A 14,700-nucleotide genomic window follows, 5' to 3' on the forward strand; every position below is an offset into this window, starting at 1 on the left:
GATCCTGCCCCTCTACTCTGCTCTCGTGAGACCTCACTTGGAGTACTGCATACAGTTCTGGTGTCCTCAACATAAAAAGGACATGGAGCTGTTGGAGCGAGTCCGGAGGAGGGCCACGAGGATGATAAGAGGGCTGGAGCACCTCCCGTATGAAGACAGGCTGAGAGAGTTGGGGCTGTTCAGCCTGGAGAAGAGAAGGCTGCGTGGAGACCTCATAGCAGCCTTCCAGTATCTGAATGGGGTCTACAAGGATGCTGGGGAGGGACTCTTCCTTAGGGACTGTAGTGGCAGGACAAGGAGTAATGGGTTCAATCTTAAACAGGGGAAGTTTAGATTAGATATAAGGAAGAAGTTCTTTACAGTGAGGGTGGTGAGGCACTGGAATGGGTTGCCCAGGGAGGTTGTGGATGCTCCATCCCTGGCGGTGTTCAAGGCCAGGTTGGACAGAGCCTTGGACCACATGGTTTAGGGCAAGGTGTCCCTGCCCATGGCAGGGGGGTTGGAACTAGATGATCTTAAGGTCCTTTCTAACTCTTACTATTCTATGATTCTATGATTCTATGAAGTAGCCTCAAGCTGTGCCAGGGGAGGTTTATATTGGATATTAGGAAAAATTTATTCACCAAAAGGGTTGTCAAGCATTGGAACAGGCTATCCAGGGAAGTGTTTGAGTCACCATCCCCGGATGTATTTAAAAGATGTGTAGATGTGGCACTTCGGGACATGGCTTAGTGGTGGAGTTGGCAATGCTGGGTTAACGGTTGGAGTAGATGACCTTAAAGATCTTTTCCAACCTAAATTATTCTATGATTCTATGCTCGGAGGTTTTTTTTTGACAAAAAGTAGCAAACATATAAATGCCAGGATAAATACAGGCAGGTAGATTACTTGAAAAGAGGGAAACCCAAGTCTAATTATCTGCCCCAAATGCAACAGGGATTTGCTTAGCATGCATCAGCCCATACAGAACCCTAATCTGTAAGCTATTGTTCTTCCAATCTCTGTTTCTTTTCTAAACCCTTATGAAAACTCCAGTAATACAATTTCTATCACATATTCATTCATAACAATAGCATTCACCATGGAGATCACAACCAAGACAACACAGAAAATCTTAAACCACTTTTCTCAGAAAGTCATAGGAATGATAGGCCTAAATTTGCATTAAATCGTCAGTTATACCAGGTTTCTATAAATAAATCACCTTGTTTCTTTTATTCATTACAGCTTGAAGAGTACTTAATTTCTTAAATAAACAAATAAAAATATTTTGATTTGCATATTTCAGAAAATTAAGGAATTTTTTCCATGTTCATTTTAATTGTTGTGTTTTTTTGACCTTGCTCTTCAAAAGTCATGCTGTGACACCTGCCTTAATATAGTAAAAAGTAACTTCTCGTGTGCAAACTATCATTTCCCCTGTCACACTGAATAATATTGTTCCAGAAAGAGAAGTAAGAATCTTCCATCTTGCTAACTGGTCAGCCTATCCTGTAAGCAAGTCACAGGCTGAAATATCCACACAGGTTGAAGAAACTAGATTATGACTGCATTTCCCTCAAGAATAGAATGGTAAAATACTCAACATGAGCAATATTGTTGCAGGTAAACCCCATAGAGCAACATATTAACATGGCCATGACATCTTAAAAATCATAATGAAATGACAGAGATTAATTCTCATTGTCTCGCTGTTTCTGACCAGATTCATAGCCTGAAAAACATCCAGTAAAAATTTATAACTTTTTAAACCAAGGGGATATTCAATGTAAGTAGGTATGCTGGAATATAAACCATATTTCATCACAGATATTAAAAAAAAATCCAACAAACCACACAGTAGCAGTAGCAGTAGATAGATGTGGTGATAAAATCCACAAGCCTAAACCCTCAACACAAAATCCAGAATAACAAACCTATCTTCTTTCATTATCAGCCACCGAGGTGAGTAAATCAATGCAGATTCTCTTCCATTGTTTTTAAAATGATGGAGTCATACTTTGTCCCATCTCCAAGGCTACAGGAATAAAAAAAGGCAAAGATTATCCCAGATGGGGTATTGGAAAAAAATATTGTTGCACAGAACTTCTCTCTCTATAGTCTAGTCCACCTTCATGGAACAGTAATATTAAGTGTTCAAAGATTTAGTGTAGTTTGACTCATTGTTCTCAATAACATAACTTCATCTCTGATGAGAATGAAAAGTACACAGCACTTTCATGGGAGGAGACTTGTGTACTTATAATGAAAGCTTTCTTAAATTTTTGTGGGTTTTCTTCTTGTTGTTTTATTATTCAGGAGATGAAATAGGCAATAGGAGAAATAGGAGACTGGAGGAACTCTCAATTTAAGCTTTTTATGTGCTCTGTGGCTAGAATACTTAGTGTTTTAGAAAAATATATTATTCTTTGAATCAATCTTTTCTGTTCTGAGAGTCACTAATACTTCTCATTTTGCCCCAGTCATAGGCTTGACTGGAGGAACCTCTACTATTTATCAAATATTTCAAGCTGTTGCTGTCAACTTTCTCTGCTCATTTACAGAGGGTACTCTTCAAAAATATAGCTGATCACAATACTATGTCATGTAAGAAAAAATATTCAAAATGAACATTGAAGACAGGTTTTTATATACATTAATGGATATTTTGCAGCTATGCAAAGCTTCTACGATATATTATTTTTTAATATTTTGTTAGACATACAAAAATGACATTTACTCTCAATTAATTTTACTCATCAGGAAGAATACAATTTGCATGTCAAAATTTAAAGCAAAATATTTACAGTTTAAGACAAGTACATTTCTGCAGATAAATTTAGACATTTATTTGAATGAAAAGTGTTTATTTTTGTGCTACAACAAACAGAATATTAGGTGAGAAATACATCCAGCACTGGTCAAGAGAATACCTCATTCCAAACTAGAGTACCTATTCATTACACTTTGCTGTCCTTTTTTTTCTGAAATGTTTTGGTACAAAATGCCAACCAAGATACATCTCTAAGGAGTTAAGTGTAGCTGTGTTTTTTGCCTCTTCATGGTAAACACTACTTCTTGTGAAGGGCTCTTAGAATTCTCCAAATTTTTATGCTACAGAGGAAGGTGAATGAAAAAAATACCTAGATTTAATAAACAAAGCCTCTCTGTCTCTCTTGTCAATGAGATCTTTTAAAAATCCAGCTACCTGCCTGCCTACCGACTTACGTATTTATACGTATATAAGTATGTATGTCTATATGCATATAGATGTATATTTATGTATGTATGTACATATGTGTATATATATTTATATACATATATACATATGTAACTTATCCTGTATATTTAATTTGGTTTTGCTTTAGACAACACACTGTCATAATTTCACAAGGTATTTTTAATTTGAGAAAGATTTTATCTTTATTATGCATTTCCTTAAATACTAAAAAAAATTTAAAAAAATCTCTGTATAAGAACATGAATGCAATGGCCCTGAGTTCATTGCAATATTTGAGATACTTAATTAGGCTGACACACAATAAAAAACATGCACCCTGGCAGCCAAGAGGGCAAACCACATCCTGGGGTGCATAACAGTATAACCAGTGGGTCAAAAGAGGTGATTATCCCCATCAGTGCAGTCCCACCCTGAGTATGTGGGCATTCCAGAGTCCCACAATTTAAGAAGGATCTGAAGGTCTTTGAATGCGTCCAGTGTAGGGCAACAAAGCTGGTGAGAGGGCTAGAAGGCATGTCCTGTGAGGAGCAGCTGAGCAATTTGGCCTCGTCTAGTTTGGAGAGAAGGTTGAGGGGTGACCTCATTGCTCTCTTCAGCTTCCTGAGGAGGGAAAGTGGAGAGGGAGGTGCTGAGCTCTTCTCCCTGGTACCCAGTGACAGGTATGGTTTAAAGCTGCACCAGGGGAGGGTTAGACTGGATGTTAGGAAACATTTCTTTGCTGAGAGAGTGGTCAAACACTGGAACAAGCTCCTTAGAGAGCTGGTTGATGCCCTAAGCCTGCCAGTGTTTAAGAGGCTTTTGGACAATGCGCTTAACAACATGCTTTAACTTGGTCAGCCCTGAAATGATCAAGCAGCTGGACTAGATGATAATTGTAGGTCCTTCTAAGTGAAATAGTCTATTCTAAAAATATTTTTGGAGTTTGAGCTATAGGCATCCAAAGGATCATCAACATGAATTCTTACCTGCTCTGTACAAAACCTGTCAGGTGTGATATTCTGAGTTTTAAACCTTTCTTTTCACTACTAATCACATGGTCTATGGTTTTAGAGTTCAACTTTTGCTTTTAAGTTTTCTAACTATCAGAATACAAGGCTTCATGAGAGTGCCTAATGATTTGTCTGCGTTGATTTCATTAAGTTTTGCTGGCGAGACTTTTCAGATTTTTTTTTTTTTTTTTTTTTAGGAAATTAAATGTCTCGTTTTCAAAATATATGCTACTTTGAAGAGGCAGAAAAAAGTGTTTTGCTTAGTTTGATTTTCCATAAAAGATTCAAGGGCTCCAAAATTTTTGTTTAAACTGTGTCCAATAGCTAGCCCTTATTTTAGTCAAAACCGAGTTTATATGATGTCCAGTTTCACTGGAAATGTCTTTCTAGCTTTAGTATTTGTGACTGTAATGATGATTTTATTGAAATAAATAAACTAATAGAATAAAACTAGAAAAAGAAAGAACGTTGCTTGAGAACACTAGCAGATTGGGCATCATTTCAGAAAAGCACTTTAATGTGTGCATGTGTCCCTAAAAGGAAAGTAGCTTCATTCAAGATAGACAGTAGACGGTACATGAGACAATGTAGAAGACTGTCTCACAAAGTAAAAGATCCCAAGACAGTTAAGATTTGGCAAGAGAATAAGGCCTCAAAATTGAAGCTGATGGAAATTGGCTGAGACTGAATGAACAGAGTTTTTTGGAAACAAAGTGTTTGGAAAGTTGTAATTGATTCTGCACTAGGTGTCTGGGATATTTAGGTGCGGTCACCAGTGTGGAGTCTTCGTAGCTGGACAGGTCACAATAAGGCAGTCTACAAAATCATGATTGATTGAATAGAAAATAATTGTTCAACCTTCCTGCTAAAAAAAGAATCAGAGAGAATGAAGTGAAGAGAGCAATTATTACATACAAAATATACATGAGGTCTGTGGAACACCTTCCCACAAGATGTTGTGGACTTGGTGTATTACTGAAGTTCAATAATCAGCTGGGTAAACCTGATGCAGGAAACTCCAGTTGAAACTATTAAATACAGAAGGCTCAGCTTCTCTGCTTTAACTTTGGCATTTACTGTCATTTCAGACACTCTAGAAACATACAAGTGGATGTTAAACCTGAAAGAGACCTTTCCTTTTGTGGTTAGAGTTGTTGAGACAGACTTGGGTGCTTCAAATAACACTTCTGCATCTGAACCCTGGACGTTTAGCATGAACTGAATCTCTCTTGAGGTCCTATTGACTGTCTTGACTAGACAGTTCATTAACTCTATGTCAGTCCATTAACTATAATTAAAGCTTAGACATCTTGCTCACATCTAAGCAGTTGCATGGGAACATACAAATGAAAGTGTATTAGTGTTTTGCTAAATACCAAAAGCAACTATTTCTGGCTCAAGAAAACCCTGAGTTGCAGACTGACAAGAACTGGGAAAATATTCCAGGAAATAATCAATGATTGTTGTATTCTTGTTGTTTCTGTAAATCCTTATCTAAGCAGCTACTATTAGCCAGTGGAGACAGATAATAGGTAAAGCAGATGACACTGACAGACCCTGAACTGTCTTAGTATAGCAACACATATGCCCTTACGTTGTCCTCTGGGAACGTAGTGTGTTTTGTTAGAAGCTAAGATCAAGTCAGAATAGGGGAAAAAAAATATTATCAAGTCAGAATAGGGGAAAAAAAATATTATCAAGCAGTTATCAAGATTATTGAGAAATTCAATGAATTTCAGGTGAGATTGGTAGAGAAGAAGAGTTTTAAAATGCCTGCTGTATGAAACAAACTGTTCCTCCTGAAGAGGAACAGTCCTCCTTGTTAAAATAAAGGACCTATGTGCTCCATGTAGTGGCTTGAGTTGTTGGATCTATTTTATATGAAGGCATGAACACATGCAAAACATCAAGGTACTGCCAAGTCTACATATCTGAAACAGATTATTTTCCCCTTTCTGTCTCCTAAGTTACTTCTGTACAGAAAACTTGTGTGTCTACCTCACAGCTATGTCCAACACTTTCTTTACATGTTCCATCAAGCTCCATTTATAGTAACAATTTACACAGATCCAGAGCACAGGTTTTAACACTGACATACAGCTATCTGTCCTCATTAATGGCTAGCACACTTCCTGGCATGATTTTGATCCAGTTTTCCAGATGGAGCCTAGGAGTCGTTTGAAGAAGAGAATATGCCATAGGCTAGTCTCAACAGGCAGGATGAATAATATCTTTTTCTTCTTGGGGTGAAGAAGAGGAGCTTACCTACCTGACTTTCAAACGCCCTGACATTCGTCTTCTAATCAGGGCATATCATGTTTTATTTACTAATATAGATGTAACTGAGTGTTTTTCCAGAAATTGTTTAAACCAGTCCTTAAGCAAAGCTCCAAGCCACCCTGTGGTACCAGAACATATCACGGGTTTATTGTCCTTTTCTCTCTTAACTGTGTGCTTTCCTTGTGCTTATTTTATGTTTCAACTGCCCTCTATACCTCATCCTACCATGAGCTTCAGGTAGTTAGGCCAATCTTAGCGTTCATACAAAATCCCACTGTGTGTTCTGTGAAGCAACTAGTTCAGATGTAGGTATTATGAATTCTGTAATCCTCTCTCCCTTCAAGGATAGATGGTTTTTAATAATAACTGCATCACAATGCAGTACAAAGACAAGGTGGTTCCTGTAAATAATGCATGGATTCTCAGAAAAGTATGTACCAAGAGAAGGTCTAGCTTTATCTCCAGAAATATAAAGAACAAACTTTCTGAGGAAACAATGTATTTTTATACTTTTCTCATAAATTGCCAAACCCAATGATGTATACTGGAATGGAGATGGAACATGTCAATGCAGTTACTGTATCACAACACCAGTGTGTACACTGGGTTCTATGTACTAATATGTATGCTACAGTGATAAATCTGATGATTTTTCTGTTAAATAGACTGTCATTGCCTGTAAATACTTATATTTTGGCAATCATCATGGACATATTTGATACTAACAAAGAAAACTTTACATTTCTGACCAGTTTTAAAGTGCAAAAAATTAGTTAAAACACTGACACAATGGAATAGTTTCTCAGAGTGCTAAGAACACTCTCATAAGCCATGGGTTATTCACTGAAGAAACTTGGGAATTTGTGATTGGGAGATATAAGACAACTGTATTTAAATCCACACTAAGGGACCTATTATGTGGTCATTTCATTTTTTCATAAACCATTTTTCAAAAGTTTCCAAATATATGCAAAGTTTTATATGGTCTTCTGTGCCTTAAAGGAGCAATGTTAACAGGGTCTGTGATTGACCCTGCATGAGAAGTGATTTGAACTACATCTCACATGATTGCATGGAGCAAATATTTTAGCAAGTATTGTATACAAAGGAACTCATTCTTTGAAAAAGGAAATCCTTTTTCATCTATTTTTGCGAAAAGTTATTTAAACTATTTTGCCAATAGTTATTTAAACAACATGCAGTTTTTAACTCAACAAGGTCTGCAAGCCCACGCAAAGGAAGAATTGCAAGCAGATAGAACTGTGAAATTCTGAGATATAGAAAATCTTAGTGAACTGAAAGTTGACCTTCATTTACACTACTGGAATAATGATTTTTGAGAAATTATGTGGTCGGACTAATTAAGTGTACTTTTAGATCCACGGGGAACTTGGGTTACTTTTGCTTTCAAGGAATCAAACATTTTCAGAGAGTAACATTTCTTTCTTCGTGAAAGTCATGTTATGGAAAAGAGATTTCAAGAAGAGGAGAAACAGTGTAGAAAAGTATTTCCTCTAGACAATACCAAGTCCAAAATAAAATAACAGGAAATCTAGAGTTAAAGGAGCATTGATGCCGACATTCAGTTGTGTTGTTGACATAGCTGACAGGTAAGCTACAGCACGGACTTTTGCTCTTTAAAATAAACAAGTTGCATTTAAATAATGATATCTAGTGATTTAATTCCTTTGAGTGCTGGTTCCTGCTAACAGACCACCTATTAAGGCAACAGATAGCAGACCTAAAATGATCTAGAGGTGAATTCCAAAAGAAATAGAAGCTTTAATTTACAACAAGGCTTAGCAGAATATATATGCAAAAGTGCTTTCATTTTTTTTTCACTGCAATATATAAATAGGCAAATTACAGCAGATTACATATAAAATTAGACTAATTAATTTGTCATATCTTAATTTACAAAAAGATCTGGATGTTACTCATAGAAAACAGATTTTGGAGATGAAAGTAATAAGAGAAAACTTATGGCACGTATGTATGTGCCAAATTAATAAAAAGGGTGGTAAACTCATTTTTCTTTGATATGCATCCTCAATTTAAAAATGAATTTACTTAACTTGTTAAAGGAGGAAAGACCTAATTTTAGATTGCACTGCATATTATTTTTTCTGTATGCTGTATTGTTTGTCCTATTCAGTGTGGAGTTAAGACATTTATGTCTTAACTCTTAACTTCTTAACAGAAACAAGAGTCTGAATGTCTCTCACCAAATAGAACTGTCTGAAAATAAATGTGCACAATAGATAAAATATGTAGAACAGATTTAAATTTCATTTCCCCTCAAAAGCTACAAAAAATGACTAAACCTAAAAAAAAAAAAAAGTACACTTAAACAAACACTGTGTAATTATCATCTCATCTCAAATGCATAGAGGAGACTTCTTTCCTACCTTTTCCAAATATATGTCAATACTACTTGAAGAATGCACAGAGGTATAGACATGCCATTAGAAGGAATTCTGGGCTGTATTGTTTTCTGTGCAAACATTTTCAGCAACTTATAAAATTACTTATACTTTTCCTCCCATATAATTGAAAAGAAATATTTCGTCATTGTTTTGTTTTGTTTTCTCTTTCTTTTTTTAGAATGAGTAATTGTTTCTGGAATAGTATTTTACTCCTTGTGTTACCACTAGACAATTTAGCATAGTAGTAAGGTAGAGACTTTCCTTCTGACAAAAGAACAACTAATCAACCTATCTAATTTTTATCAAAGGAGAACACAATATGCAAATCTTTACTTCAATGTACTATATTTATAGAAAAAACAGGTTGGGAGGAACTTCGTAGATGTGATCATACAAATAAGTAAAAGGCCTAGTTCCTGACTAGTCATACTGTTTAATTCCTAACATTGTTCCTGTTATTGGTTTTGGTCTTTGCCAGCTACTACAGTTCCAGATGATATCTAGACATAGCTCCCGAGGTAACTTATGCCCGGAATACTTCCCATAAATTTGGGCAGTCATTATCTCTTTGGGGTCCAAGAGGGTTTAGCCATGTGGATGAGGCCAAATTGCCATCTGAATGATGGGCTGATGGGTCACACTCTACTTGGAGACTGGTAACAAGTGGAGTGCTGCAGACACCCTGCTTTGAGCAGGAGGCTCAACTACAGATCATTTCCAATCTGAATTATTCTGTGTTTCTTTGGATCAGTGATCAAAGAATTGGAAGGGAACAAAAGAAAGTGAAAGCCCTTTTCAAAAATAGTTTGTATGCCATTGTAGTTTGTATGTTCCAACAAAGAAGCTGTTTCTTTACAATACTGCAATAAATGTCGGCAAATGTTCGTTTTTGCAGCCCATAATAACCTTCAGGTACTTTTCTGCAGAACCTGTTATTTCCCATTTTGCATTTGTATCATAGTTTGTCCCTCCCTAAATACAATTGCTTCCTCCTACAGAGTTATATTTTACTTAAGGATATTGCTACAGCAGGTCAATCTTTTTTTCTTTTTGAAATTTTATCTTTTTTTTCAGAAGTACTTGCAGACCTAGAGTTTCATAACAGCTGAAAATTTAATAAAGATGCTTTTTCCTTCACTGTCATGAGTGAAAAATATTGCTGAGCCTTGGATGGACTTTTGTGATATCACACAATAAACAACTTTTCACTCTGACAATGAACCACAGTTAATTCTTTCTTAAAATAGTTTTCTGTCAGTTTCGTGTTCATATTACAATTGTTTAATCTGGACAGTTTTTCCCTTGATTGTTTATAAGACTGTCATGTGATAACTTCCAAAGTCTTTCCAAAATAAATGTACAGCAACACTACTCTCCCTCTGTCCACAGGATGCATGAAAATGTAATCTATATTGTTGCCAATTACAGAGTGGCACAATTCAGTATTTTTGGAAATTCATGCTTTCCGGAGGTATTTAATGGAATTTTAAATTTCACCATTGTTGCTAAAGATTAATTGAAAGTACTGTCTGTCTCTTTGAATTAAAAGCAATTTAGCAGTTCAGAGTGCTGACATCACTGTATTTCACTTCATATTTAGTTTTCGCTTGCAAGTAAGTGGATATTTCTCTATAATATACCAATATGACATTATGTTGATATCAGCACCCAAGGATAAATCACCATTTATATTAAAGGTACTCTAAAAAAAGAAAAAATACAAAACACAGCCTTCCCATTCTGCATCTAACTGCAGAGTCTTTGGCTAAAGGCCTGAAAGAACTTCTATTATACTAATGTCCAAATTATTTTATCATACAATACAATGTCATATTCTGTCCATGATGAGGTCCTGTGTGTCAGCTGTATTAATATTCCTGAAGATTCAAAGACATCACATGTCATAGCACTTGATGTCCATGCACACCATTGTAATGCTAGTTAGCGCTCAGAAGCAGCTGGAAGAAAGAGCAGGAGTGTGCCTTCCATCTTAACTATTCATGCAACACTGAACATAACATCAATCGTAAGAGAGAAAGGGAAGCTGTTTTCAACTCAAAGCAATGGTTAGCTAAAAAAATCCATAATCTTTAGATATTATTAGATTAGATATAAGGAAGAAGTTCTTTACTGTGAGGGTGATGAGGCACCGGAACAGGTTGCCTAAAGAAGTGGTAAATGCTCCATCCCTGGCAGTGCTCAAGGTTGGTCAGAGCTTGAGCGACATGGTCTAGTGTGAGGTGTCCCTGCCCATGGCAAGGAGGTTGCAACTAGATGACCTTAAGGTCCTTTCCAACCCAAACCATTCTATGATTGTACAATAACACAGAAAAGATGATGTAAATCCAGGTGGTGACTCTAAGCAGAGCCATACGTAGTGCGTAAACTGTATCATTACTGATGCAACTATACTTCAGAGAGACTTTATGAAGGTGTTATTTTTGTCCTCACTCAAACTTTATCACAAAGAAAGGCACAGGGAAGCCATTTGCTGTTGGAGTAAAAGAAATGACAGAAGAAATGACAGGAAAGCTTTAAACTAGATGTGTTGGGGGAGGGGAGCATTGATCCATCCCAACATTCCTGGTCAGTTGCCAGCACCTGTAATAAGTGCTTGGAGCGATGTAGAGATGTTCCAGCTGCCCCAGCCATTGAGTCGGCTGCATTTGGAGCTCGGCTAAGGTGCCTCTATACAAACGCCCATAGTATGGGGAACAAACAAGAGGAATTAGAGATGTGTGCAAGGCTACGGGAATATGATGTCATTGGTATCACAGAAACATGGTGGGATGGCTCCTATGACTGGAATGTCGGAATGGAAGGTTACAGGCTGTTTAGAAAAGACAGGCCAGGCAGACGGGGAGGGGGTGTTGCTGTCTATGTCAATGATAGGCTAGAGAGTATGGAACTCTGTCTGGGGACGGGTGATGAGGTAACAGAGTGTTTGTGGGTCAGGATCAAAGGGAAAACAGCAATGGGAGACATTACAGTGGGGATCTGTTACAGGCCACCTGATCAAGAGGACTCTGTGGATGAAGCGCTCTACAGACAGATAGGAGCAGCCTCACGCTCGCAGGCCCTGGTCCTCATGGGGGACTTCAACCATCCTGACATCTGTTGGAGGGACGGTACGGCCCAGCACAAGCAATCCAGGAGGTTCCTCAATTGTGTGGAAGACAACTTCCTCTTTCAAGCAATAGAGGAGCCAACGAGGAGAGGTGCCATGCTTGACCTCGTGCTCACCAACAGGGAGGGACTGGTTGGAAATGTAACGCTCCAAGGCAGCCTTGGCTCTAGTGATCACGAGATGGTTGAGTTTGAGATCCTCAGGACAGTGAGAAGAGCATGCAGCAAGCTCACTGCCCTGGACTTCAAGAAAGCAGACTTTGGCCTCTTCAGGAACCTCCTTAGTAAGGTTTCATGGGATACAGTCCTAGAGGGCAGGGGGGCCCAAGACTGCTGGTCGGTATTCAAGGATCACCTGCTACGTGCTCAAGAGCGTTGCATCCCGACTAGAAGAAAGTGCAGCAGGAGGGCCAGGAGACCTCCATGGATGGGCAAGGAGCTGCTGAGGAAACTTAGAGGGAAAAAAGAAGCTTATAGAAGGTGGAAGCGAGGACAGGTGGCCTGGGAAGAATATAGGAGCATTGCCCGAGAAGCTAGGGACCAAGTTAGGAAAGCTAAGGCCCAGCTAGAATTAAGTTTGGCAAGGGATGTAAAAGATAACAGGAAAGGATTCTATAGATACGTAGCAAATAAAAGACAGACTAGGGACAATGTAGGCCCTCTCCAGAAGCTATGAGGAGAACTGGCTACCATGGATTTGGAGAAGGCTGAGGTTCTTAATGACTTCTTTGCCTCCATCTTCACCAGCAAATGCTCTGACCACACAACCCAAGTCTTGGAAAGCAAATGCAGGGACTGTGAGAATGAAGACCTTAGGCCCACTGTAAGAGAGGATCAGGTTCGAGACCATCTTAAGAACCTGAACGTGCACAAGTCCATGGGACCTGATGAAATCCATCCCTGGGTCCTGAAGGAGCTGGTGAATGAAGTTGCTAAGCCGCTGTCCATCATATTCGAAAAATCCTGGCAGTCAGGTGAAGTTCCCGATGACTGGAAGAAGGGTAATATAACCCCCATTTTCAACAAGGGGAAGGTGGAAGACCCGGGGAACTACAGACCAGTCAGTCTCACCTCTGTGCCTGGCAAAATCTAGGAACAGTTTCTCCTGGAAAACATGCTAAGGCACATGAAAAACAACGAGGTGGTTGGTGACAGCCAACATGGCTTCACGAAGGGGAAATCCTGCCTGACCAATTTGGTGGCCTTCTATGATGGAGCCATGGAACTGATGGACAGGGGCAGAGCAGTTGACATCATCTACCTGGACTTGTGCAAAGCGTTCGACACTGTCCCGCATGACATCCTTGTCTCTAAATTGGAGAGACATCAATTTGATAGATGGACCACTCGGTGGATAAAAAACTGGCTCGATGGCCGCACGCAAAGAGTTGTGGTAAATGGCTCAATGTCCAGTTGGAAACCTGTAACGAGTGGTGTCCCTCAGGGATCGGTGTTGGGACTGGTCCTGTTCAACATCTTTGTCGGCAACATGGACAGTGGGATTGAGTGCGCCCTCAGCAAGTTTGCCGACGACACCAAGCTGTGTGGTTTGGTTGATACGCTGGAGGGAAGGGATGCCATCCAGAGGGACCTTGACACGCTTGTGAGGTGGGCCAATGCCAACCTTATGAAGTTTAACCAAGCCAAGTGTAAGGTCCTACACCTGGGTCGGGGCAATCCCAGGCACTGCTACAGGTTGGGCAGAGAAGAGATTCAGAGCAGCCCTGCAGAAAAGGACTTGGGGGTGTTGGTTGACGAGAAGCTTAACATGAGCCAGCAGTGTGCGCTTGCAGCCCAGAAAGCCAACCGTATCCTGGGCTGCATCAAAAGAAGTGTGACCAGCAGGTCGAAGGAGGTGATCCTGCCCCGCTACTCTGCTCTTGTGAGACCTCACTTGGAGTACTGCATACAGTTCTGGTGTCCTCAACATAAAAAGGACATGGAGCTGTTGGAGCAAGTCCAGAGGAGGGCCACGAGGATGGTAAGAGGGCTGGAGCACCTCCCGTATGAAGACAGGCTGAGAGAGTTGGGGCTGTTCAGCCTGGAGAAGAGAAGGCTGAGTGGAGACCTCATAGCAGCCTTCCAGTATCTGAATGGGGTCTACAAGGATGCTGGGGAGGGACTCTTCCTTAGGGACTGTAGTGGTAGGACAAGGGGGAATGGGTTCAAACTTAAACAGAGGAAGTTTAGATTAGATATAAGGAAGAAGTTCTTTACAGTGAGGGTGGTGAAGCACTGGAATGGGTTGCCCAGGGAGGTTGTGGATGTTCCATCCCTGGCGGTGTTCAAGGCCAGGTTGGACAGAGCCTTGGACCCCGTGGTTTAGGGCAAGGTGTCCCTGCCCATGGCAGGGGGGTTGGAACTAGATGATCTTAAGGTCCTTTCCAACCCTTACGATTCTATGATTCTATGATTCTAAGAAAAAGAGCCTGATTATTCACTGGTCTTTATTCCTCTGATTCCCTGGCCTGCTCCATGCCACTTTGGTAGGGATTTAAGGGCATCATGCCTATAGCCCAGTGTTACACTCCCAATTGAAGACACTACAATTAGCTGACCCTCATTGGCCAACAACGTTGCTAGTACATTTTCCCAGTGGTCCAGCTCTGCTGGAGCCACAGGCAGTTTACCAGTGCTGGGTCCTACCTATTTTTCTAGT

This window comes from Strigops habroptila, chromosome 2 (assembly GCF_004027225.2).
Source record: "Strigops habroptila isolate Jane chromosome 2, bStrHab1.2.pri, whole genome shotgun sequence".
Taxonomy (NCBI): Eukaryota; Metazoa; Chordata; class Aves; order Psittaciformes; family Psittacidae; genus Strigops; species Strigops habroptila.